This window comes from Mercenaria mercenaria, unplaced genomic scaffold (genome assembly GCF_021730395.1).
Source record: "Mercenaria mercenaria strain notata unplaced genomic scaffold, MADL_Memer_1 contig_1578, whole genome shotgun sequence".
Classification (NCBI taxonomy): domain Eukaryota; kingdom Metazoa; phylum Mollusca; class Bivalvia; order Venerida; family Veneridae; genus Mercenaria; species Mercenaria mercenaria.
This window is the reverse complement of record NW_026459563.1, coordinates 27,170-52,726: the sequence shown is the minus strand read 5'-3', so window position 1 is coordinate 52,726 and position 25,557 is coordinate 27,170. Positions and strand designations below refer to the sequence as shown.

Here is a 25,557-nt window from a genome sequence, read left to right as displayed (position 1 = left end):
GCAAGCTGATTTTGCGATGACCTTGGCCGGTTCGTTATGAAAGCACTTTCATGTCACATGTTTGCAATGTAACTGGTATCAAGAAGTAAACCGAGTAGGCTTAAGATAGCTGTATGGTATACAATGTATTTTAAAATTAAATTTGTACCAAAAATGGTTTTGAAGTAGATTTTTTTTTTAATTTTTAGAGACATGTACTTGGGGGCAAAACCCCTTCTGGCTCATAGTCTATTGAAGTTAGATCCCTTCTCCAATATATGTTATTACTTTTCTTGATTTTCTAAGCTACTTAAAATATAAAACGTCCTAAAAACAAAAAGGGAAAGAACACAAGTTAAAATCACAAATTAGTGACTATTTCTCTTTGACTATGTAAATACATAAATGACATGAAAAATGCATAAAACCTTTCGGCATGCCTAACATTAATGAATATTTACAAAATTGAAATCAACAGATTCAAGATTGTTTGGAAATTAACACAAGAAAGCCAGTCTTGAATATCAAAGATCGCTTAATTATCGTTCATTCAAACAAGTGCATTCAGTATAAAACTTGCTCGGTCAGCCTAAAGACTTTAATATCACTTATCTCTATACAACTTTTTGTTAGAACGGCCGAACAGACTTTTGAAATAGTTTGATGCCAAATAAGTGAGGCTATTTCAAATGATACAAAAATTTGTTATCAATACTTCATATATTTGAATAGCACTGCTACCGTAAATTCGGTGTGCACTTTACAATACAGTTAAACCTTGGAGTGCACCAGACCTTGTCGAAATATCGATGATTGTTTAAATGTGTTTCTGTTTATAATCATAGGTTTATATGTTTGGAGATTGGGAAAACCTTTAAAAACGAATATCTTTATGAAATTTCTAACTCTCTAAGATTGTAATTATAAACCCTTCATTACATTATCGTGCTGACATGTCTGTAGTGCAGTATAAATATAGTGCGTTACCGATATAACGAGTTTTTACATTCAAGTTGGTTTCCCATTCGTTTCAACTAAAAATGGAAGTGGTTTTTCAAAGCTGTTACTTAATTTAGATTATACGCTAACACCAATGGAGATCTGAATAACCACGCATAACATTTCCATTAACCTTAAGATACCATGTGTAAGATAAGCTGGAAGAATTCATATAATGTCGGATTTATAACGATAAAACAAGGTAAGCGTATATGAGATATTACTTCTACACAAAACAGGAAAGAACAGTATGCCCTAACTGGTCTAGGATTTCATACTTTTTACATGTACTATGTACATATACGGACGATCCATAAAATTAAAGATTTTTCAGGAGTGGATAAAAGAAATTTGTTAGATAAACATTAATTGTTTTAGAAGAATGAAGGTTATCTGTGATTTCCTGACTATATACTGATGACTTTTAGTTTCTGGAAAATTTGAAAAAAAAGTCATCCATTCTCCCATTAGTTTTATCTGTACATTTAATATGTAAAAAAAATAATGTTTATGCGGTTTTGATTTAAATTGTGATTATAACATATTTTATATAGATCTACCCAGACTATTGACCGAACAATTTCCTAGTAATTTGAACTTTCTGCTGAATGAGACATATCAACAAATTTCTTTAAGAGTTGATGCGATTACACTTTTCATACAAATGGGCCAGGAAAAGGGCAAAATATGATCATATTTTATTTAAAACATGATAGCCCTTCTCCATCGTCCGTCCGTTCACAACTTTCTTGATAGAGATCACATTTTGTATTTGATTTTGCACACAACTTTTATTGGCATAACATCTCAATTCTTGTCGAAAACTGGTCAGATTCCTTCATTTGTTCCAAAGGTATGGACCCTTGAAGGGCCACAGTTTGCCATTTTGGGTTTGTGAACATGATAGAGGTCACATTTTGCAATCAACTTTTTTCAAAGATGCACATATCTTGCCTTGGCGTAATATTTCGTTTCATTTCGAAAACTGGTCAGATCCCATCATGTGTTCAAGAGGTATGGTTCCTCAAAGCACCAAAATTTGTTAATTTGGGATTCTGAACATGATAGAGACTACATCGTGCAATCAATTTTGATCAAACATGCACACAACTTGCCTAGGCATAATATCTCGCTTCCTTTCAAAAACTGAATCCCATCATGGGTTCTAGAGTTGTGGCCCTTTAAATATCTGAAATTCGATATTACGTTTTTTTGAGCCATATAGAGACTTAATTTATAGTTTGACTTTATACAAGCTTGCTAAATATCTTCAACAACAATAAATCTTGGATTCCATGATGAATGTGTCAGATCCATTATCTGGAGTTATCTTATATTTGATTACATCCCCTGATTTTAATCAAAATGGATTTTTTTTTTGTTTTGTTTTGTTTTGGGTTTAACGCCGTTTTTCAACAGTATTTCAGTCATGTAACGGCGGGCAGTTAACCTAACCAGTGTTCCTGGATTCTGTACCAGTACAAACCTGTTCTCCGCAAGTAACTGCCAACTTCCCCACATGAATCAGTGGTGGAGGACTAATGATTTCAGACACAATGTCGTTTATCAAATAGTCACGGAGAACATACGCCCCGCCCGAGGATCGAACTCACGACCCCGTGATCCGTAGACCAATGCTCTACCTACTGAGCTAAGCGGCCGGGCTCAAGATGGATTTATATCTGTAATTACTTATAGGACTCATTTGAAATTTCATTATTGCCATTAGCAAGACTGAGACGATCAGGGTAAATAACTTTGGACTGAATTATGTCAAACTACCTCCCTTTATTTCAAATAAAAATGGGTATATCTCCGTAACTAATGAAGAACTGATCTGACATTTTACCTATGCCATCAGATTGACTTGGAAAATCAACGAAGATAAAAATTTACTGAATTCATGAAAAACTACCTCCCTTTATTTTGTATGTAGATGCATATACCTAGCAGCTTTTGAGATAGGTTTGAAACGTTACTTTTATTCTTTTCTAATATATTGTTGTGAAGGCTTGTACTCCGTATCATCTATATGCATATACCAATGAAAGGTTACCTCCCCTGATTTTAATGAAAATGGATCTATCTCAGTAAGTGTTTATAGGACTCATTTGAAATTTCATTATGGTCATAAGTTGGACTGAGACAATCAGGGTAGATAACTACGGACTGATTTTATGTAATATTACCTCCCTTTGCTTCAAATTAAAATGGGAGTATTTCAGTAACCAATGAAGATATTGATTTGGAATGTCATTTATGCTGTCAGATTTACTCGGAAAACCAGGGTAGATAACTTTTGACTGAATTTATGATAAATTACCTCCATTTATTTATGTAAATGAATATAATTCTGCAGCACCTAATGAGATTGGTTTCAAATGTTATTCATGTCTTCCAGTGCAAGAAATAGTCATGGAAGTACTAAAAGGCAGCACTTGAGTCTAGAACCCTCAAACTCCATATGGAGATTGGCCTGACTAGTATGTGACCCATAGAGCAAAACAGACAGTTGCAAGATAATAATTTTGTTCTGATTATATTTATTGTGTATGACATGATCCGCACTGGTGCTCTGGTGAGCGATATAGGGCAATCATGGCCCTCTTGAAATATGGGTCATCTGGGGTCAAATCTTAGGTCACTAGCTCAAATCAAAGAAAATCCTTGTGTATGGGATAGAGGATGTATTTTTCAATTAATCTTCATGCAGTTTGGCCAGAATGATTACCTTGATGAGACCTAGGTCGAGTTTGAAGATGGATTATCTGGAATAAAAAACTAGGTCACTAGGTCAAATCAAAGAAAAACCTTGTGTTTGTGATAGAGGCTGTATTTTTTCAATTAATCTTCATGCATTTTGGTCAAAATGATAAACTTGATAAAATCTAGGTAGAAAGTTAATATGGGTCATCTAAGATCAAAAAATAGGTCACTTGGTTAAATCAAAAGAAAACCATGTGTATTCGATAGAGGCCGTATTTTTCTTCTGATCTTAATCAAATTTTGATAGAATGATAGCCCTGATAAAATCTAGATAAAGTTCGAATATCGGTCATCTTGTCAAAAACTAAGTCACTAGGTCAAATCAACAAGGAAAAACCTTGTGTATGCAATAGGGGCTGCATTTTACACTAGATTTACATAAAATTTGGTCAGAAAGGTTGCCATGATAACATCTAGGTCAAGTTTGATTATGGGTTGTGTGGGGTCAAAAACTAGGTAATTAGGTCAAATCAAAGAAAAACCTGTGTATGCGATACAGGCTGTATTCTTGGTCAGAATGACAGCCTTGATGAAATTTAGGACAAGTTTGAATAGGGTTAAACTGGGGTCAAAAACTAGGTCACTAGGTCAAGTCAAAGAAAATACTTGTATTGTGCTCCAATTTAATGATAATTGGTCAGAATATTAATCTATTAAATCACTAGGTCAAACATGTTTACACTGTTATGGTGTGTTATGGTATTTCGCAGGTGAGCGACCTAGGGCCATCTTGGCCCTCTTGTTTTTTTATTAGTGGTCGATATCCCTCTCTGAATAACTGAACTCAAATGTTGAATATCGTTAAATTTTTGTAAGTAGTCGATATCCCCCTCCGAATAAAATGTACATGTACTCAAGTGTTGAGAATTTTTAGTGGTTGATACCCACTCCGTATAAATGTACTCAATAGTTGAATATCATTGTATTTTTCATAACAGGTCGATATCCCTCCGAATAATTGTACTTAAAAGTTGAAAGTAGTAAAGGTTGGTGATATAGCACCGTGGTTATGTTACTAAAAATAGTAACAAAATATGGCGATATAGCACCCTATGGGAATTTAGCCATCCAGGGTGCCATATTATAATTACCATCCAGGGTGCCAGATCACCATCCAGGGTACCAGATCACCATCCAGTGTACCAAATTACCATCCAGGGTACCAGAGATTCCTCTTATCTATTTTGTTTTAGTCAAATGATCAGGATACCAGATTACAATCCAGGTGCCAGATTACCATCCTGGAGGGTGCCAGATCATCATCCGGGTGCCATATCACCAGCCCGTACGTTGCCAGATGCCATATTGCCATTCCGTAAGTTGCTAGGTGTCATATAACCATTCAGGTTGCCATATCACCATCCAGGACGGTGGCACATATTTTACCAGTTGACAATAAGAAAAGGTACTTTCTTTCGTAAAAGAAAGAAATGGAGTGGTCATGAAAAAAGGCCGTTGTGTTTTGGGTATCATCTATACTCAGTGGTGCTATCAGTAGAGGTGAACTCTTACAACCATGACGTAGCGTCTACCCTTGTATCTCTCCTCAATTCCCTGCCTTTCTGCCCGTCTCCGCTGTTCTCTATTTTATAAGGATCGAATGATCCTTAACGCCTCATTCGTTCTTCGTTGGGTCTCCCTCCGCCTCTCTTCTTGTCTCATAAGAGTACGAGTACCAACATCTACATGGCTGAGTTTATGGCGCCCCTAGATAGGGAAAAAATAACAAAACAAGAATACTTTTGTGTACACATTTTTTATTGAACAAGTAACTGTATTAACAAATAACATTAAGGATAAATCATGGTCTAACACATACAATTTAAACAAAGCTAAAAAGCAAGTTTATCAGATTGATCTGCTGTACAATACTGACAATGTTCAGGTTTAGCTAGTGATCTAGCTTTTGCATACAAGTGTCAATAGAATTGTTTAAACCAAGTTCCACTTCTCCATTGAGTGTTCAATATAAACGATTTATCAAAGATATATTGACGTTCATGGGTATTCATGATTCAAAGCGTTTTCCACTCGATCTGCCCATATACTCATCCAGCTTTCCCGTGGATCTGATTGATTACGCGCTTGTACTTTCTCACTGCCATGCACGTCCATGAGCTCTAGATCTGGATACTTTTTGTGTCCATGACACTGAAGAGATTCAGTTGATTAAGGACTTTTTCGATGTAAAACTCCATACACTCGTCCGTAGATGTGAACAAACACAGTTGATGCTGTTATTGACTGGGATTATCCACTACACATCCAAAATTTCACCTTCTCAGCATCTGCTCTAAGTTTTCTGGCATAGGCATGACCATCCATGTTTTTAATAATCTGTCACAACTTCTCTTGGCCAGCTGATTTCAATTTGATTGTCAAATTCTGCGTACACTATCACGTTTACGACGTTTGGGAGTTGTTGTCTTTTTCTCTTTTGTACAGTTTGCTGTTGCTGTTTTCATGACGTTTGCACTGCCTTTTTATCAGCCAGTTGAAATTTTTGTAACGTTTGACCGTATAATTGAGCTTTAAATTTTCACTTTCAGACAAATCCTCTCGTTGAAGGTTAGATTCTATGTCTTTCTGCAGCTCTTATGTTTGTGTGTTGCTGGTAATCTTTGACGTCGCTGTTGCTATTCTTTCCAGCGATTCATCTCATCCAGCATTTTAAAAGGAACAATGCCATCTTTTTCATATTATATCTATATATTTTCCGACAGTATTGCTGAGCTTATGTGCTAATGATAAAGCTAACAGTGGCAGAAATCCTGCTTTCTGATTTAAAATTTGTTTTTTTTTTCTTCTGGATTGGAATCTTTTTGCTTGCCAAGTCTCGAAGTTGTTGACGCTCTGGATACAATTGGCGCTTCTGAGCCTCTGGTAGAGATACATCCCCTTTTAAAAACATTTTGGCAGCACTCTGCCACGCAGTTGATTTGATCTTTAGAGCTTCCTTGATAAGTTTTTTCCTATACTGAGGTTTTGCCTTGCCTAAAGCTAACATCATTGCCCATGTTTCTTGATCAACGGTGTTTTACGTTTTCCCATTCTTTTGCATGTCATCTTTGTGACTGTCTTAACAACAAATGATGTTGTTTCTCTGAATACTTGGGCTTTAATAGGCGGCAGGGCATCAAAGGCTGTTTTTGCAGCTTCATTATACTAGGCCCGTGTACACTACACGTCCTCGATTTTCTCCAGTCACCCAACGATGAAAATTATCTGTTCTCAGTCTGTAGGACTCGGGAGTTCTTGGATGAAACTCAGTCACTGAATATACATGAGGGACTGATAGGCTTGGAGTAAATGTGGCAGTTAAATTTGACTTGTCACTACTTTGATTTTGTCCTTTATCTGTAGTATTTTGAAACAAAATCATGTAATGAGCATCCAGACTCATTGTTCTGCTTGCTTTGGATTGTTGAAACATGTTCTGGCTAACATAAATCACACTGGCATTACGATGATGTCCTTTTCTTGTAAACAAATGTTTGACTTTTTCTTCATCTTTATCGCCGAGCATGTCGTCAAACAACACCAAATGAGGAATACTGTTATCGCTGACAATCATGTCGTCGTCGTCTGGGATGACATTGACAAACTTGATATGAGATCCTTCTTTTTCTTGCAACATAGCGTAGGTTGACTGCCATTCTTTGTAACACTACACCACTTGTTGTGGTACAGTTTGAAACACATCCGTTTTAAACTCAAATGGTGTTTTACCAGACCCACTTAGTCCAGAAATAAAAATATTGCAAGGGTATTGAAAAAGTAAACTATTTTCTTCCATAATGGTTTCAATAATAATGAACACGTAGTCTATTTTAACACGTTTATTTATTCTACTTGATGACAACAAACACAACAAATATCTTTTTCAAATAACATTTTTTCAGTGTTTACAAAAAAACATATTTACAATAGTTAACAGTTATTCAACAATGTTCACTGAAGTTTTTTTTTTCAATAAACGTAGTCAATAGTTATTCAACAATGTTCACAATAAAACAATAGATTACAATTATTTAACAAATACATGTCTTCTGTCTTGTCATATACTTTTACTGTCAACAATTTCCTTACGAATGAAGATATCCGTAAAGCATGGTCTTATATTGGTCCACCACGACACGCTTAGTATACACTGAACGGAAAGTCTTGGTCTAGAGCACGCTGGTGACATTCCTATCTCCGTGTCTTTTGATACGGTATGGAGTTCTGAAAAAGATACTTTGGACAGCTTGTAGCATACTGTTGAAATTGATTGTAACCTAGGGTATTGCCTTTGGCCTTGCACACTGTGTGGCTTTCCCCAATGACAATGTACTCATACCCGTAGTTTTTCGGACCTAGGGCAACATACTTGACAATTCATCCATCGGGTACTTCATCAGTCCACTTTCCCAAACGACTTTCTGTAAAGGGAATGTTGAATTTTTTTTGGTTTGATTTAACGTAGCACCGACACATGATAGGTCATATGGCGACTTTCCAGCTTTAATGGTGGAGGAAGACCCCAGGTGCCCCTCTGTGCATTATTTCATCATGAGCGGGCACCTCGGTAGAACCACCGACCTTCCGTAAGCCAGCTGGATAGCTTCCTCACATGAATTGTTCAACGCCCCGAGTAAGGCTCGAACTTACATCGATGAGGGGCAAGTGATTTGAAGTCAGCGACCTCAACCACTCGGTCACGGAGCCCCATGTTGTATTTAACCGGGTCGTAAATGTACACAAAACTGTCTGTGTCAACGTACAAGACCCGATCCCCTAAACGTTCCAGGACTGAGTAAGTTTTAACCTAGCATAGGCAGTGACAGAAGGTGCAACAACACATTGGCTGCAGCATGAGGTTTTGACATATCCGTGTAATCGGAATAATTGATCAGAGAAACCTCATTATGTTCAAAGAGTCAAAGTAGTGGACTTTTTTGTAAGGGTCAGTCATAATTTCATATAACCTGGCTTGCTTGTCAATGTATTCCGATTTGGACAAGACATTGCTTTGGGCGTTCTTCCCCCAGTTGATATAACCACTGGCCACTGGCCTCCTGTTTCCTTTTCATGTACTTATTAATGTATTCTTTATGGACAGTGTCGCTTCATTCATTGAAGTGCTAGATTTGATATATTTACATTTCACGGACATTCTAACCTTCATCTTAAGCCTTATTCAATTCCACTGAAGTCCAAACCCCAACCAAGACCCTTTCCTCTTTTGAATGAGGTCTGAAGTTCTTTCTCTGCACATGTACGGTATAAGGTATACAACATTTTCTTGTTGCATTACATGAGTAGGACGGGTAACCATAACTCTTGAGGTGGGAGCACCTTACCCGTTGTATTACTTAAAGTTTGTAATATCAATTTCTTCCTGACTTAGAATGACAGGGTGATGGAGAGGATATACTGTGTAATTGTTCACGTAAGGATCCAGTGAACAAATATCAGCATACTTGATTTCTTGATTGGTACTTTCATCTACTTCATGATACCGGTATAGGGTGACTGCATTGGTACTCCCACCAAACAGAGCATCAAGTTATTTTATCTATTTATTTTGTTGGGTTTAACGTCGCACCGACACAATTTTAGGTCATATGGCGACTTTCCAGCTTTTAATGGTGGAGGAAGACCCCAGGTGCCTCTCCGTGCACAATTTCATCACGAGCGGGCACCTCGGTAGAACCACCGACCTTCCGTAAGCCAGCTGGATGGCTTCCTCACGTGAAGAATTCTACGCCCCAAATGAGGTTTCGAACCTACATCGATGAGGGGCAAATGGTTTGAACTCAACGACTCTAACCACTCGGCCACGGAGGCCCCCAGAGCATCAAGAGGTTTGATAGGTTCCATATGGGGATAGAACCGATCAAACAAATTCTTGTGCTTAGGGTTTTTCTTGCACTTTTAGTCAATATTCAATGTGGTACTCTTGTTTTTGCAAAACTTGAAATCTTGAAAAGTACTCTATATACAATGTGTTCATGGTCTTTAAAGAGTAGGGATTCTTGACCTCACGACTGGGATAGCACCATAAGTCCAACACCCTAAAAACTCATACACCGTGTTGGTCTCTGCATTGTTCCCATCAACAGCATAAGGACCTATACGGACCTCCCCACCGTTCAATGCATGACGAATGGGTTTTCCTGTGGTAGTTGCCTCGGCCTGTAACCATCGTACACCTTTGATGGAATAACGAGTCTTTTTTGGATAATCTGCATCTGAAATGATACCCAAACTCTTTTATGGCAATGTATTTTTGCGATGGGCGCAATAACAGACAAAGTGACACAATCGGTAAAAACATTGATGCCGTCATTAATGTTGAAATTCACCACAACCGCTTCTTAAAAGATCTACATCTGATCGGCAGTACTTTTCCATCTCTTGTTGAAAGTCTAAGATATCCATCTCTTTTTGAAAGTCAACGATGGAACCTTTTTTTACCTTTTCCTGATGCCATTCTAAAAAGGCTTCACAGGCTTCGGGTTTCATACCGCCTGGATGATAGTATTCTGAGTCTAAGTAAAATCCTACATAGTTCTGGAATTCAGCTTTGTTGGCCCAATGTTGAAAATAGCCTTTTGCAATTTCAGTAAGACCAAACGTTTTGGGAAAAGCTGACAATGGCATACTCAGAAAGCTCAAAGAATCAATCATTCTGAGTCCATGACATTTCAGGAAAATGAGTTTGCTTCCATTCATGATGACCTCGGGTTTGGTTGTGGTATGACTGACAATATGCCGCAAGATAAACTGCCCGTCATACCCTTGAAAATAGTGAGCTACATGTATGGCCGTGGGTTTTTTGTGGATGGGGTTAAATAACCAAGTACAAAATTCGGCCAAGGTATTATCACCCTTAAACGGCATTCCCCTGGGTTCAGGTAACGTGTGGCAGTGCTCACATGGTCCGTTATGTCCTTACAGATACATTCATCACAAACGCGTTGAGCACAACAAATATTTGGTACCTGCTTGCTTGTATCGAACTGACTCTCAAAATCAAAAAATATGTAATCAGGCGAAACATATTTTGGCATATGACAATCATGATTAGGTCGAACGATTCCCTTACAATACATACATTTCTTAGACCCTGAACCAACATGGCTTTTCTTTGTACCTATGACATGTTTGACATTGCCATACAGATTCACAAATGCTTTTCATTTTGCGACCTGAGATTTGCTTATGCTTTTGGTAACATTCAACACTTTTAAAGGTTATCCTACAGTCACTAAAACTCACCTGTCTGCCAGGTTCCCAGAGTTCCATTGAATAACACTGACAGATGTTTTTGCACTTGTGCTGTTCTAGATTGTTATAGCCAATGTCACAGTATTCACATTAATATCTATGTCTATAGACTCCCTTGATTGAAATGACAGTGTCATAGTGTCCTCCGTGGTGGTATACGTGTATCACTTTACTCCCTTTCCTCATGGTTGGTGGGGTAAACAAAGGTTCACCTTTGCCGTTATGGGTTCGAACCTTGGTAATGTAGTTTGGGTACAGCTTGGTCTGGATTTTTTGGTACTCTATTCCGCAATGCTGGTCGAATCCCATTCCAATACTATCCAATAACTTATGAGCCAACGTCTGTTGTAAAGATTTATTGGATTGACGCATCAAACGCCATCGTTTCTTTCATTCCTCGGTATCTGATTTTTGTACATGGCATATACCTACAACAATGGACCGTGCCAAGCACATACAGCCATTGGGATTGTCAATTTGTATGACCTCCGTTTAAGTTGAGTCATTTTCTCTATACTGACATGCGATCCATGATGCATATTTCTTCTGGATTTTTTTCTGATCCTTTGGGCATAGAAATACGAGTAATTTCAGCATGCAGTTGACCGTCGTGAATCTTGAAATCTTCATTGCTTTGCATGCCATTTTCAATTTCTTAAAGCAATGTTTCCCCCGTCACTGTTGAAGCATTGTCAAATGGGACGTGTATTCCATGTTTCAAACTGGGATAATTAATACAGACTCGAACTTTTATCTCTTTGCTTGATCTGACACTCCTCTTTCATCTTGTCTACCATGCCATTGAATAGTTCGCAAGTATAGTCATACGGCTGGTCATAGGGTTTGAATGTAAAATCGTACACTTTACTGTGCGTCTTGAATTTCTTGATTTTCGCTCCATGCTGGGTGTAATCTAAAGCAGTTGCTTGCGAGGTCGTGTTGTTTCTCATCGTGTTGATATTGCCTTGCTTGTTTACCTTTTTGTTCTAAACCCTCACGCCGTTCTTTTCTAGTAGCTAATATTTGTTCTTTAGGCTAATGATCAGCGATGTTTCTTTAGTTCTTCTTCATCATCTTCGCTGCTATCTGGGTAAGGTACTACCGTATAGCGGGTGATTTCTACGATTTATGATCTTGCTTATTACGTATCAACAACAAATTTTATATCGTTTTATCACAGTATAAATCACAATTTAGGTAATTCAGATATTTACAGCATTATGTAAAGGGAGAAATTTAAATGGTTATTCCTAATATAAAGGGTGATTGTCAATCTTCAACTCATGTTTTATAGGAACAAAATGCATTCATTTATCTTGTTTGGTTAAACATTGAAGCGACACAATAATAGGTCATATTGTGACTTTCAGGACCTCAGGTGGGTAGAACCATCGATAACCTTAAATGAAGAATTCTACACCCCTAGTGCGGCTCGAAAACTGATTGATTAGGGGCAAGTTGTTTGAAGTCAACTACGTAAACCACTCGCCACGATTTTCGGTTACTTGCAATTGAATAACTACAAAACGTTTTTAAAAGACCCTCAAATTGATGCTGGCTGAATAGTGATGAGATATTGAGTGATTGCCATAAAATTATAAGCGTAAATTAGCATAGGAATAAGGACACAGGACTGTCCATACATGTTCATTTTGATAGAATTAGATAGTAAAAATTGTCCATACATTCTCATTTCACAGGTTGAAATTTGTCAGTTTGTAGCCGTGTTTAATTCATCCCTAAAGAGTAGCTTTTGAAGCAGTTTAACGCTGTGGCTAGGATATCCTTTTCCAGCTATTTATACTTGTATTCCTGTATTTAGTATTATCATTATCGTCATAATCGTTACCATCATCGTCGTTCTCATCATCATTACTTTGATTTTATTTGGTTTTCAAGTATTTCTTTTTACTTGGAGCAGATAAGTTATAGTGCCCCCATGAGTCTTGTCCGTGTCTACGTGCGTCCGTCCGTCCGTCCGAAGTTCGTAATACGCCTAGCTCAAAAAGCATTTGATATAAATTGATGAAACCTTGCATAAGTCTTTATCACGATATGAACTTGTGCACTTCTCATTTTTATTTGGCTCCGCCCCCCATTTCTAGCGTTATGGCCCCTGAAATAGTAAAATACACCTTTTCACCTTGTGACGCACCTAGCTCAAAAATATATACAATGTATGATATATATGGATGAAAACTTGCTTGAGTCTTTATCATGACATAGACTTGCGCACCTCTTATTTTTTTTTGCTTGCTCCACCCTCTATTTTTAAAGTTAAGATCCCTAACACAGTCAAAAATGCACATTTTCGCTAATGATGTGCCTAGCACAAACAGTATTTCATGTAAAACCATGATACCCTGCTAAAATCTTTAACATGATGTGACCTTGCACACTTGAGATTCTCTTTGGGAATTTTAACTCTTATTACAGAGTAATGACTCTTGAAATAGCCAAGTGGATTTTTTTTGATGCTCAAATCTCAAAAGGTATATAGCCTAGAATAATAAATCATTTTCATTAAACGTTAATGGAGGCTATATCCCCTTAAGACTGCAAACATTTGAAATATTCTCCCTTGTTTGTGACAAATATACCAGTGGGGGGAACACCCTGTGTTCTACAGACAAATTCTTGTTTTTATGTAATGATATTTGTGAAAACATAAAACTGAAAATAGCATAAACTTTTATTTAACATTAGGATTATCTTTATTAGCATTATTCCGACTGCATAAAAGCCAACACCAAATCACCAGTCTAAAATATTGAAATATCAGTTTAATAGAGCCTTGTTAAGCCGAGCACTAATAGCGGCTTTAATCGATATGAATGTTTGATAAAGTAGGGTTGTAAAACATAGTTACCATTGTGTGCAATAGCAATGAAATTGAGCTATCGGTTGGTTAAATGGATTGTAACCTTGAATAGAATAGTTCATCATGTTTTAATTACATGATTTATATGCAAGGACATTTTTGTTAACCTAATAGATTTAAAAGAGAAGATCGTCTTATCGCGTAATTGTCAAACCGTATAATAATACCTATAATATTGCATATTTACAAAAGGTCGTATAAAATCAATTCATGATATCTCTGGCGAATCGTTATATTTGTCCGATTTAAAAAAAAGTGACGGTTCAAGATACAGAAATTATTTATTTTTAAACTGACTTCATGTAAATTTCTCCCACATTACACCATTTATGTGTACTGTTTTAAACTTACAGGTGCTTGAAGCGGTCAATTAGAAACATTACATTAGTTCTTTTGGTGTTATTAGCTCACCTGAGCCCAAAGTGCTCAATGGTGAGCTTTTGTGGCCAGTGACTGTCCGGCGTGCGTCGTCGTCCGTCGTCAGTCGTACGTCGTCCCCATCAAGACCTCCCAACCTTACCCACCAGTCCAATGTCAATGAAACTTCACAAGAATGTTCCTTTCATGATCCTCGTTTAGTCAGTAACAATAAAGACATCGTATTGGTCGCATAAATACATAAATACATAGTATTTTACATTTTATACTGTAATAGGGGTAGCCCTCTTTCAGAGTTGTTCACATGGCTTCTGTTCAAATGGTTCCGATTCATTGAAAATATGTGTATTTTTGGTTCAAAAAAAGGTGTTCAGCTATTTGTCTCTAAAGATACACACTTTGAGCCTTGTATACAGGTGAGTGCATAAGGTTCAATGACCCTCTTGTTTTTGTTTTAATAGCAACGTTTGCTTTAAGTTTCCTTTTACAAAAAATCGTATAATACTTTTCTGTACTTCTTTAGAGTTCTTTGCAAATATGATTATGTCAGAAAAGACTAAAAGTGCCCGTATCTAAACCTTTCATTTAATTATTGATAAGTTCAATTAACTTCGATACGGACATTTTCTGCCCTATCATTTAAACGGTTGTCAATTATTGGAGTGACCAATTCTTCCAATTTTTAGCTCACCTGAGCACAAAGTGCTCATGGTGAGGTATTGTGATCACGCTGTGTCAGTCGTCCGTGCGTGCGTCCGTCCGTCCGTACGTCAAGTCGTCCGTCGACAACATTTGTGTTTAAACAATATCTCCTCCAAAACCACTGAATGAACTTTCATGAAACTTTGCATGGATGTTCCTTGAGTGGTCCTCTACCAAAGTTGTTCAAACGGTTCCGCTTGGTTGCACAAAGGGACTGCATTAGCTAAAAATGGAAAAAAAACTCCCCTGTGTCTGACATATACTTACTAAAGGATTTTATATTAGACACTTTGAAGTCAATAATACAGTGGCGCCCGCGTGTTGGTTCCCCGTGCACACGATTAAACCCTTGCGGCTGTACATTACGAACTTTTTGTAACATCGATCTGTCGGAAAATCGATAAATTTGCCTATATAAGCAATATTTTATTCTGTATTCTTAAATTAAAACATAAATTTGATACATTTTTTAATTATTCGTTTAAAAATTGCGTTATCTATTATTTTTTTAGTCCAAAGATTGCACACATTTAGCATAATATAATTTAATTGTAAATGTTTTAAAATTACCCTTTGATATTTATTGTGTATTACAATATTGCCTAGGGGTAAACAATATCCGGTCAGTGTTGTTTCAAATCGGGTCATAAAAATACGTTACCCCAATTACTTCAAGTGATACTATTAGGTATTTTTATGGTTTTTGCGTTTATATGTATATATTTCACTTTCTTCTGTCTTTTCTGTAGTCTTTTCCCTTTCCATCGGGAGTTATTTTTATGATTTTTACCCTTATTTTATTTAATCGTATGACAGTAGGAAATTTAGAATTCACAGAAATATATTATACTTGTCCATCTATGAATTTAGATTATACCATAAATCGTTAATAGATTTGTTCCGTAAATATTTACTAAGTAAAGATCCTGGCCCAAATTTCATGAAAAAAAACTTAAGTAATTACTTAGTTAAGTCTGCTATTCTAATATTTGAGCTATTGCTTAAGTTATTGTTATTTAATGTTGATTTTTTCAATGTATTTATAGTTAAAATATACTATGGTAGTAGTATTTGTCAGCAGTACTTATTCAAGTCACGCAAATATATTTCTATTTAAGCAGGAGATAAGAAAATTAATCCTTACCATGCTAAATTACTATTTTGAACTTGTCTATCTTTCAGTTTGGACAGTACTATAAATTATGAAAAGGGGTGCATACTAAAAAGTTACTGGCTGAATGGCAAACAATTTTATTTACAGACTGTTTCTTGTGCGTAAATATTTCTTTTTTTGTACATAGATATATGTTTAACATGATGTTTCATGTATTGAAAAGAACGTAAATTTATGTGTTTGATGTGTAAAATGTAACGATTTCTAAATATTTTAGATAACATATTCGTATTCTTAAATATCACTTTTATTTGACAACTGATAAAGTATAATATAAATTTTCGACACTTTAATATTATGAAAACTTCATTCAAGTATATCGTTTCGCAAACCGCCCGCCAGAAAACGCATCAGAAAATGACCAAAGCTGTTAATTATCGACCCCCATCCCCGCGTTACTACAACAACAACAATTAATACGGAAATCGACGAATGCATCTGGTAGCGCTGATATTGGATTATTGATTTCGTGATAGATGGAGCTGTCCCGCTTTATCGGTTTAAGAGATGTTTCTAAACGTTGGTAATGCATCAGTAGCAAAATGTGAGTAAAGGTCGAACAGACAGACAAAGCGATACAAATATTTAAAATCTCAACATGAAATAAATCAACTTTATTGATACTATAAACTATTATTATATCGAAAGAAAATACAGTAAGAAGCAAAATTAAACAGGAACAGCTACCTTTACATGTTTTAAACACGTCATGTGATAAAACCGATGTATCATCTATCCTATAAACACAAAATATTTTAAAGTAATTAAGTTTTAAAACAAAAATATCATTTTCGTAATAAGCAACCTCTACGTGGTGCGTTTTTTCAATTACAAAAATAAACCTGAGGGCCATGATGGCACTGTATCGCTCACCGGAGTACCATTGCTCAAAATGATATGATCAAGTTTTGACATAGAGGGTCCTAGGCTCAAATGCTGCATTTTTGTACTAACATGATATTCCTTACATACTTATATATTCGTTTACATAAAATAAAGGGAGGTAATTTTGTCATAAATTCAGTCAAAAGTTATTACCCTGATTGTCCGAGTCCATCTGATGGCACAAATGACATTTCAAATCAGTGTCTTCATTGGTTACTGAGATACAACCATTTTAACTTGAAACAAAGGGAGGTAATTTGACATAAAGTCAGTCCATACTATCTACCCTGGTTGTCTCAGTCAAACTAAAAACAATAATGAAACTCCAAATGAGTTCTATCAACATCCATTTTTATTAATATCAGGGGAGGTAATGATGCATTGGTATATGCATGTAGAAGATACAGAGTACAAGCCTATACAGCAATATATTAGTAAAGTATTCATATCGATAAATGTTCTATCAGGAGTTACCTAATACGAAATTTCTTACCATGAAAGACATAAATAACGTTTCAAACAAATCTCATTTGAATAGTTACCTACCCTGATTGTCTCAGTCCAACTAATGACAATAATGAAATTTCAAATAGGTCCTATAAGTACTTACTGATATAAATCCATTTTGATTACAATCTGGGGAGGTAATCAGATATTAAACTAGAGCTATCACTAAAGGTGATGAATGTACCCCCCCCCCCCCCCCCCGCATGCACTGACACAGTACATTGCAATTTGACGCACACAACATTGCATAATTATGTGGACTGTATGTATATAGACTGTATGTATACAGTATAGTAACAAAAAACAAAGTCCCATAACTATGCAGAATATTTATCTAAAAGAATGTAACATGCACCATGCACAACTAGGGTTGGTACTGATCACTTGTGTGAAGTTTCATTAAATTGTGTGTAAGGGTTTGGTAGATTAGGCACGCACAAGATTGCATATGCAGACTGTATGTACATAGTATGTTAACAAGAAACAAAGTCCCATAATTTTTGTCACTGAAAGAACCTAACATGCCTCATGCACAACTACTCTTGTTACTGATCACTTGTGTGAAGTTTCATTAAATTGTGTGTAAGGGTTTGGTAGATTAGGCACGCACAAGATTGCATATGCAGACTGTATGTACATAGTATGTTAACAAGAAACAAAGTCCCATAATTTTTGTCACTGAAAGAACCTAACATGCCTCATGCACAACTACTCTTGTTACTGATCACTTGTGTGAAGTTTCATTAAATTGTGTGTAAGGGTTTGGTAGATTAGGCACGCACAAGATTGCATATGCAGACTGTATGTACATAGTATGTTAACAAGAAACAAAGTCCCATAATTTTTGTCACTGAAAGAACCTAACATGCCTCATGCACAACTACTCTTGTTACTGATCACTTGTGTGAAGTTTCATTAAATTGTGTGTAAGGGTTTGGTAGATTAGGCACGCACAAGATTGCATATGCAGACTGTATGTACATAGTATGTTAACAAGAAACAAAGTCCCATAATTTTTGTCACTGAAAGAACCTAACATGCCTCATGCACAACTACTCTTGTTACTGATCACTTGTGTGAAGTTTCATTAAATTGTGTGTAAGGGTTTGGTAGATTAGGCACGCACAAGATTGCATATGCAGACTGTATGTACATAGTATGTTAACAAGAAACAAAGTCCCATAATTTTTGTCACTGAAAGAACCTAACATGCCTCATGCACAACTACTCTTGTTACTGATCACTTGTGTGAAGTTTCATTAAATTGTGTGTAAGGGTTTGGTAGATTAGGCACGCACAAGATTGCATATGCAGACTGTATGTACATAGTATGTTAACAAGAAACAAAGTCCCATAATTTTTGTCACTGAAAGAACCTAACATGCCTCATGCACAACTACTCTTGTTACTGATCACTTGTGTGAAGTTTCATTAAATTGTGTGTAAGGGTTTGGTAGATTAGGCACGCACAAGATTGCATATGCAGACTGTATGTACATAGTATGTTAACAAGAAACAAAGTCCCATAATTTTTGTCACTGAAAGAACCTAACATGCCTCATGCACAACTACTCTTGTTACTGATCACTTGTGTGAAGTTTCATTAAATTGTGTCAAGGGGATGAGGAGAGATGGTGCGCACAAGATTGTGTCTATGTATATAGTATAGTAACAAAAAAACAAAGTCCCATAACTCTGCAAATTTTTTTCTGAAAGAACCTAACATGCCCCATGCACAACTACTGTTGTTACTGATCACTTGTGTGAAGTTTCATTAAATTGTGTCAAGGGGATGAAGAGAGATGGTGCGCACAAGATTGTGTCTATGTATATAGTATAGTAACAAAAAAACAAAGTCCCATAACTCACAACTACTGTTGGTACTGATCACTTGTGTGAAGTTTCATTAAATTGTGTCAAGGGGATGAGGAGAGATGGTGCGCACAAGATTGTGTCTATGTATGATTGTGTCTATGTATATAGTATAGTAACAAAAAAAACAAAGTCCCATAACTCTGCAATTTTTTCTCTAAAAGAACCTGACATGCCCTATGCACAATTATTGTTGGTACTGATCACTTGTGTGAAGTTTCATTAAATTCTGTCAAGGGGATAAGGAGAGATGGTGCGCACATGATTGCGTCTACTGACAGACAGACAGACAACTTGAAACCAGTATACGCCCCCCTTACAACTTTGTTGTCGGGGGGTACAATAACACATGGAATCCAAGATTTATTGTTGTTGAAGATATTTTGGAAGTTCGTATCAAGTCAAACCATAAAAGAAATCTCTATATGGTTGCAAAGGCCAACATAGCCAATTTTGGACCTTTGAGGGGCCATAACTCTCGAACCCAAGATGGAATCTGCCCAGTTCAAGAATGGAACCAAGATCTTGTGGTGATACAAGTTGTGCGCAAGTTTAGTTAAAATCAAATCATAAAAGAAGCTGCTATTGTGCAGACAAGGTCAAAACAGCTAATTTTGGCCCTTTCAGGGGCCATCACTCTGGAACCCATAATGCAGTTTGGCCGGTTCAAGAAAGGAACTAAGACCTTATGGTGATAAAAGTTGTGTGCAAGTTTGATTAAATTCAAATCATAAATGAAGCTGCTATTGTGCAGACAAGGTCAAAAAAGCTAATTCTGGTCCATTTCAGGGGCCATAACTCTGAACTCATAATAGGATTTGGCCAGTTCAAGAAAGGAATCAAGATCTTGCGGTGATTCAAGTTATGTGCAAGTTTGGTTAAAATAAAATCATTAATGAAACCTCTATCATGCAGATAAGAAATTGTTGACGCACGCACGGACGCACGGACTGACGACGGACGAAGGGTGATCACAAAAGCTCACCTTGTCACTTTGTGACAGGTGAGCTAAAAACCAAGCAATAATTGGTCTTGTGCAGTAATATCTGTCATTCAGTGGATAAAAAAATAGCTGCAACAATCAAACCATTTGTAGAATCCAGGGTTATTTAGTACTTGTTTCAGTCCGCCCGCTAAGCTTAAGGAATGCGCCGATCTACGTACCGCAGGGTCGTGAGTTCGATTCCCGGGCGAGGCGTATGTTCTCTGTGACGATTTGATAAAAGACACTGTACCTGAAATCATTGTCCTCCACCTCTGATTCATGTGGGGAAGTTGGCAGTTACTTGCGGAGAACAAGTTTGTACAGGTACAAAATAAATGAACACTGGTTTGGTTAACTGTCCGTCATTACATAACAGAAACACTGTTGAAGTATGAAAACTGTCAATCTACTACAATTTTCGAACAAATTAAGGCCGAATCGGTCTTACAATAAATCAAGCATACGAGATCTTATCATTTTAATAGCTGAATGTCCTTCGTTTTCAAAAATCAGGATTCAATTAAATTCTGCATTTTAAAAATATTTGTTTCAAAAGTGCAAAATTACAATTCAGTAGGTATACAGACATCAACAAATAGGAAAATGGCGCGAAAAAAATGACAGAAAATAACGGATTCTAATAGTTCGCAGTTTTGGCTCTGTAGAAATACATTCCTTTCTTGTGATGCATTCTTTTTGGCTCAAATTATTTAACAGATATCCTTGATATGTTGGTAGCATTTTCGTCGTAAAAAAAAAACAGAACTTGTCACGGAAAATAAGTCATTCTTTCAATTTGTATACTGCACTGACAACATTCCTCAAGAAAAAATAACTAAGTCACAGACCTTTCAAATGACCCGCGGTGTGTGCATTGTTCAGTGCGCGCTGCAGCAGCTCAAAGTCCCCCGATTTCATATAGAGTATTTAGTGAGTCAATACCTCAGCAAACTGTCTTTGTGGTTACCTTAGCGCGAAGTGATATGTATTGTATTCGTCTGTTCTTGTCTCGCTTCCAATATAAATTGTCGTCTGCAGCAGTGGCTTCGCACATTAATTGTAAATGAATTTAATGTAAACAAGCTTAGCTTTATAAAAACGCTAGTATGCGGCCGTTGCTGACTTAACGTCGTAAATAATTATTTTAACATTTTTAAACATCGCTCTACAATCAGACACAATCACAGCACTGTTAACGGAATCGTGTGCCATGATAGCTCAGTCGTAGGGCGTCCGCCTATGGATCGAGAGCTCCGGAGTTTGAGCACCACCGGAAGGAGAGACAGAGAAAAAGAGGTCACAGTTAGGCAGAGTAGCTGGTCCAGGGAAAAGACTTTATTCCTGAAAGATACTATCTTCAGATGATGGTAAAAAACTGACGCAGTGACTTTCTTCTCGGGGATGTATTCACACAGCTTCTGGTTCGACGCAAGATTTTTTTCCTTAGCGGGAACATCATAATCGAGTTTCTTCTCTCCACAAGCGAGATTTCCGGACTTTATCGCAGATTTTCGTATAAAACTATCGTAATACCGTCTCGCCAAAGCGGGCCGAAAACCGTCAAACAGTCTATCACAACATAATATCAAAAAGAGTTTCCTGTTGGTGGTTCTGCAGCTGCCTCCGATAAAATATGCATGCAAACATCATTTTCCCGTCATGCAGAAGTAAATTTCCTTTCTCACACTGCCAAATGTTAACTTCTTCTTGTTACCTTGAACAGCATCATTTGAATGCATGTGTAAATATTGTATCATCGTTCCTACGGAGAGCCACAACTGTTTTACTCGCCATTCGAACGAACTTCGCAGTTTGATTTATCCGCCAGTTTTATGAAGTTATATCCCGAAGATTTAAGTCTCAAATACCGATCTGTGTCAACATTTTGATGTCCATTCGCATGACTTTTTGTTACGTCTACATGACCTGTAAAAAGAACAATAATGTCGTAAACATTGTATTTGTATGACCTGCCCCTGGAAATGAGTAATAGAAAAATAAATAAAGTAGAATACAAACTTACACGAGAAAATAGAATCAGTTATAGGACGAATTATTTAAATATCTTTTTATAAAACAACATGGTCATATGACTCTGAATCGCTCACCTAAGTAATATGAGCCACAAGTTTAAAATGGCAAACTGATGCTAAAAGAATTAGAAAGTAGGTCAGTAAGTCACATTCATGGTCACTGAAAGTCAGTTTTAAGAACAGTGTGCAAAACTGTACATGTCATCCAAATTTCAAGGCTGCATCTTAAAAAACAAGGAAGTAGGTCAGTAAGTCAATTGGCATGAAAACGTATCTTTATCTTATCAGTAAAAACTTAGCCGGAAGAAGTTCAACGCGGCCGTACCAGTCGAACCACCCCTGGCTACGCCTTAGCAAAATGATGTACTTTTTGGCGGCAAGTTATTCTGTCTTTGCCACCAGTGCAGGCCAAGATGTGCGGGCCGATCATGGCCTGCATTGTTTGCTGTTCGGTCAGTAAATTTTGTGTGAACACCCCTTCTAATAATAAATGACACTGCCCAAACTTTATGACAGACTAGTCCATTTTAGAAATTTAGCAGGGTAAAGGTTAAAACTATATTTAGAACACAGGAAAACCAGCATATTTAAAGAAAATGAAAGTACCATTTGTTATATGCCATTTTTTGAGATATCCATTGGGTGACTGACGTAATGAAATTACCGATAGTTATTGTTCTAATTGTCTGTAATCCCGAAACCTAAATGGCCTCAGTCACATTTGCTTAGTTGTTTTAATGAGTTGACTATTTCCAAAACTGAAATTCCGAACTACATCATTCACGTATATTTGCTTTAGTGTTGTAAAATCTATGTCCGGGATAGCATAAAATAAATTTCAAAATAATTCAAAGACGTTTCTAACATATATTGTGGTTAAATGTCCGAATAAAAAATCCTCAGTTCCAAACGATTTCAACTCTGAATATATGACTGTCAGTTACTTTATTATTTCTTTAAGTTAATGACTTATTTGAGTTGTGCACAACTATTAACACAGCAGACAACATTAACTATTATAAGGAGTCCTGATAATATACACTTATTGCATAACTTGCAGGATATACAGTCAAAAGTTTTGCCCGAGGTCTGCACTGAAAGATCACAGTTTAGACTATTGACTGGAAAATCATTCAGTAAGTTTTATAATAAGACTTTAGAAAACAAGAGGCCCAAGCGGGCCTTAGTCGCTCAACTGAAGCAAAATCTGACCTAATTAGATCTTCCTTGTGACAAAGTATTACAATTAAAAATAGAATTTTAAACAAGAGCTGTCCGTAAGACAGCGCGCTCCACTATTCAGCGATCTGACAGTAAAATGAATATATATCTCAATAAGAGACCTCTACTTTAAAAGGAAGATACACTAAGGAGCATAATTCTGTCAAGAACACAAATAAGACTTATTTGGATTGTTACCAGACATGCATATGACGATGGTAAAGATATATTTTGAGTTTCAAGTCATTATCTTATAAAGTACCAAAGTTATGCCCAGAAAACAAAATTTGTCAAAAAATTGAAGTATGAAAGGGGCATAATTTGGTAAAAAAATACAAATCAGAGTTACGGGAATTGTTACCACACATGCAGATGATGATGATAAAGATACATCTTAAATAAGGTTCAAATCTTTATCTTATGTTGCAGTAAAGTTATATCCACAGAGCTAAGATTGCCAAAAATCTTTAAGTATGAAAGAGGCATAATTCTGTAAAAAATCCAATCAGAGCTATGAAGAATGTAACTACACATGCAGATGATAATAATAAAGAAATATTTTTAATATCAAGCAACTAAAGATATATCTATAAACGAAGCTTTTGAAAAAAAATAACATGAAAATAATTCCATGTATAACAACTTTTTGACCTTGACCTTGGGTATAATGGGACCAGCCTCTGCACAGTCTTTGTTTGTATGCTGGACAATGTTAATGTGAAATTACAGTAAGATATAAGTAACAGTAACAAAGATATGACAGAAAATACAAAAGTTGCCGAAAACCTTTAACCTTAAAAATAATCTAACACCTTGGTGAGCTTGACTTTGGGTATAATGGCGCAGCTGTTTGTATGCTGTGTGCTATGCTATATGTTATGTGAAGTTACAGTAAGATATAAGTAACAGTAACAAAGATATGACACAAAAACAAAGGCTGTCAAAACATTTAACCTTAAAAATAACCTAAGTATAACACCTTGGTGACCTTGACCTTATGTATAATGGGCCCAACACCGGCACATACTTTGCTTGTATGCTGGACAATGATTATGTGAAGTTACAGTAAGATATAAGCAATAGTTACAAAGATATGACAGAAAAACAAAGGTTGCCAAAAAACTTTAACCTTAAAAATAACCTAAGTATAACACCTTGGTGACCTTGTCCTTATGTATAATGGTCCCTGCCCCTGCACATACTTTACTTTGCTTGTATGCTGGACAATGTTTATGTGAAGTTACAGTAAGATATAAGCATGATAAGCAATAGTAACAAAGATATGATTATACCATTTTCTAGTATGATGTCAGATGTGAGACACAGCACAAGATCCATTTGAATATATCTTTATTTTGCTGCCAGACCTTACAGTGTTCAGATGTGGAATTGCACACACATCTGTAACAAAAAAAATGCATCCAATATACATTTAACCTACTAAGCTGATAACAACCTTTTTAGTCAATACCAAAATGTTAATATTCAGTCAAAACAAATCTACTGTACTCAATAAATGGTAGTTACAGAACTTACACTGAGTTATAGATTTTATCTATCAGTCTGTAATCAAGTAAGGCTTTAAAACAGAATTTTTCATTCCTTTTCACTGACTTTTTTCTCTTTATTCAATTAGACTTTTCTTCAGATAAAATTACATATTTAAGTATACTTTAAACCTGAGAGAGAGCTAATGTTATAGATGAAATATTTACAAAAACAATCCGTAATGACAATTCTATGACAACTAGTCATAACTATTACTAGTACAGCAATTACTTTAAACACTGGTTATTAATACATGTCAAAGGGTTAAAATAAGTGCAGTCAGACCGGGATTCAAACTCAGAGCCTCGGAATACCCTTCAGATGCTCTACCAACTGAGCTACCCGGCCGCCTACA

The 25,557-nt window shown here is 36.4% G+C and overlaps 1 protein-coding gene across 1 annotated transcript in view; it reads left to right on the top strand.

The window, feature by feature from the left end:
- Positions 1 to 783: 783 nt before the first annotated feature.
- The window catches only part of LOC128551708 (myosin-2 heavy chain, non muscle-like), a gene marked incomplete at its 3' end in the record, with an annotated part of 41,571 nt that continues 16,797 nt past the window's right edge, over positions 784 to 25,557 (top strand). Inside the window, exon 1 of the mRNA XM_053532624.1 lies at positions 784 to 1,180. The remainder of the gene's footprint in view (positions 1,181 to 25,557) is intronic.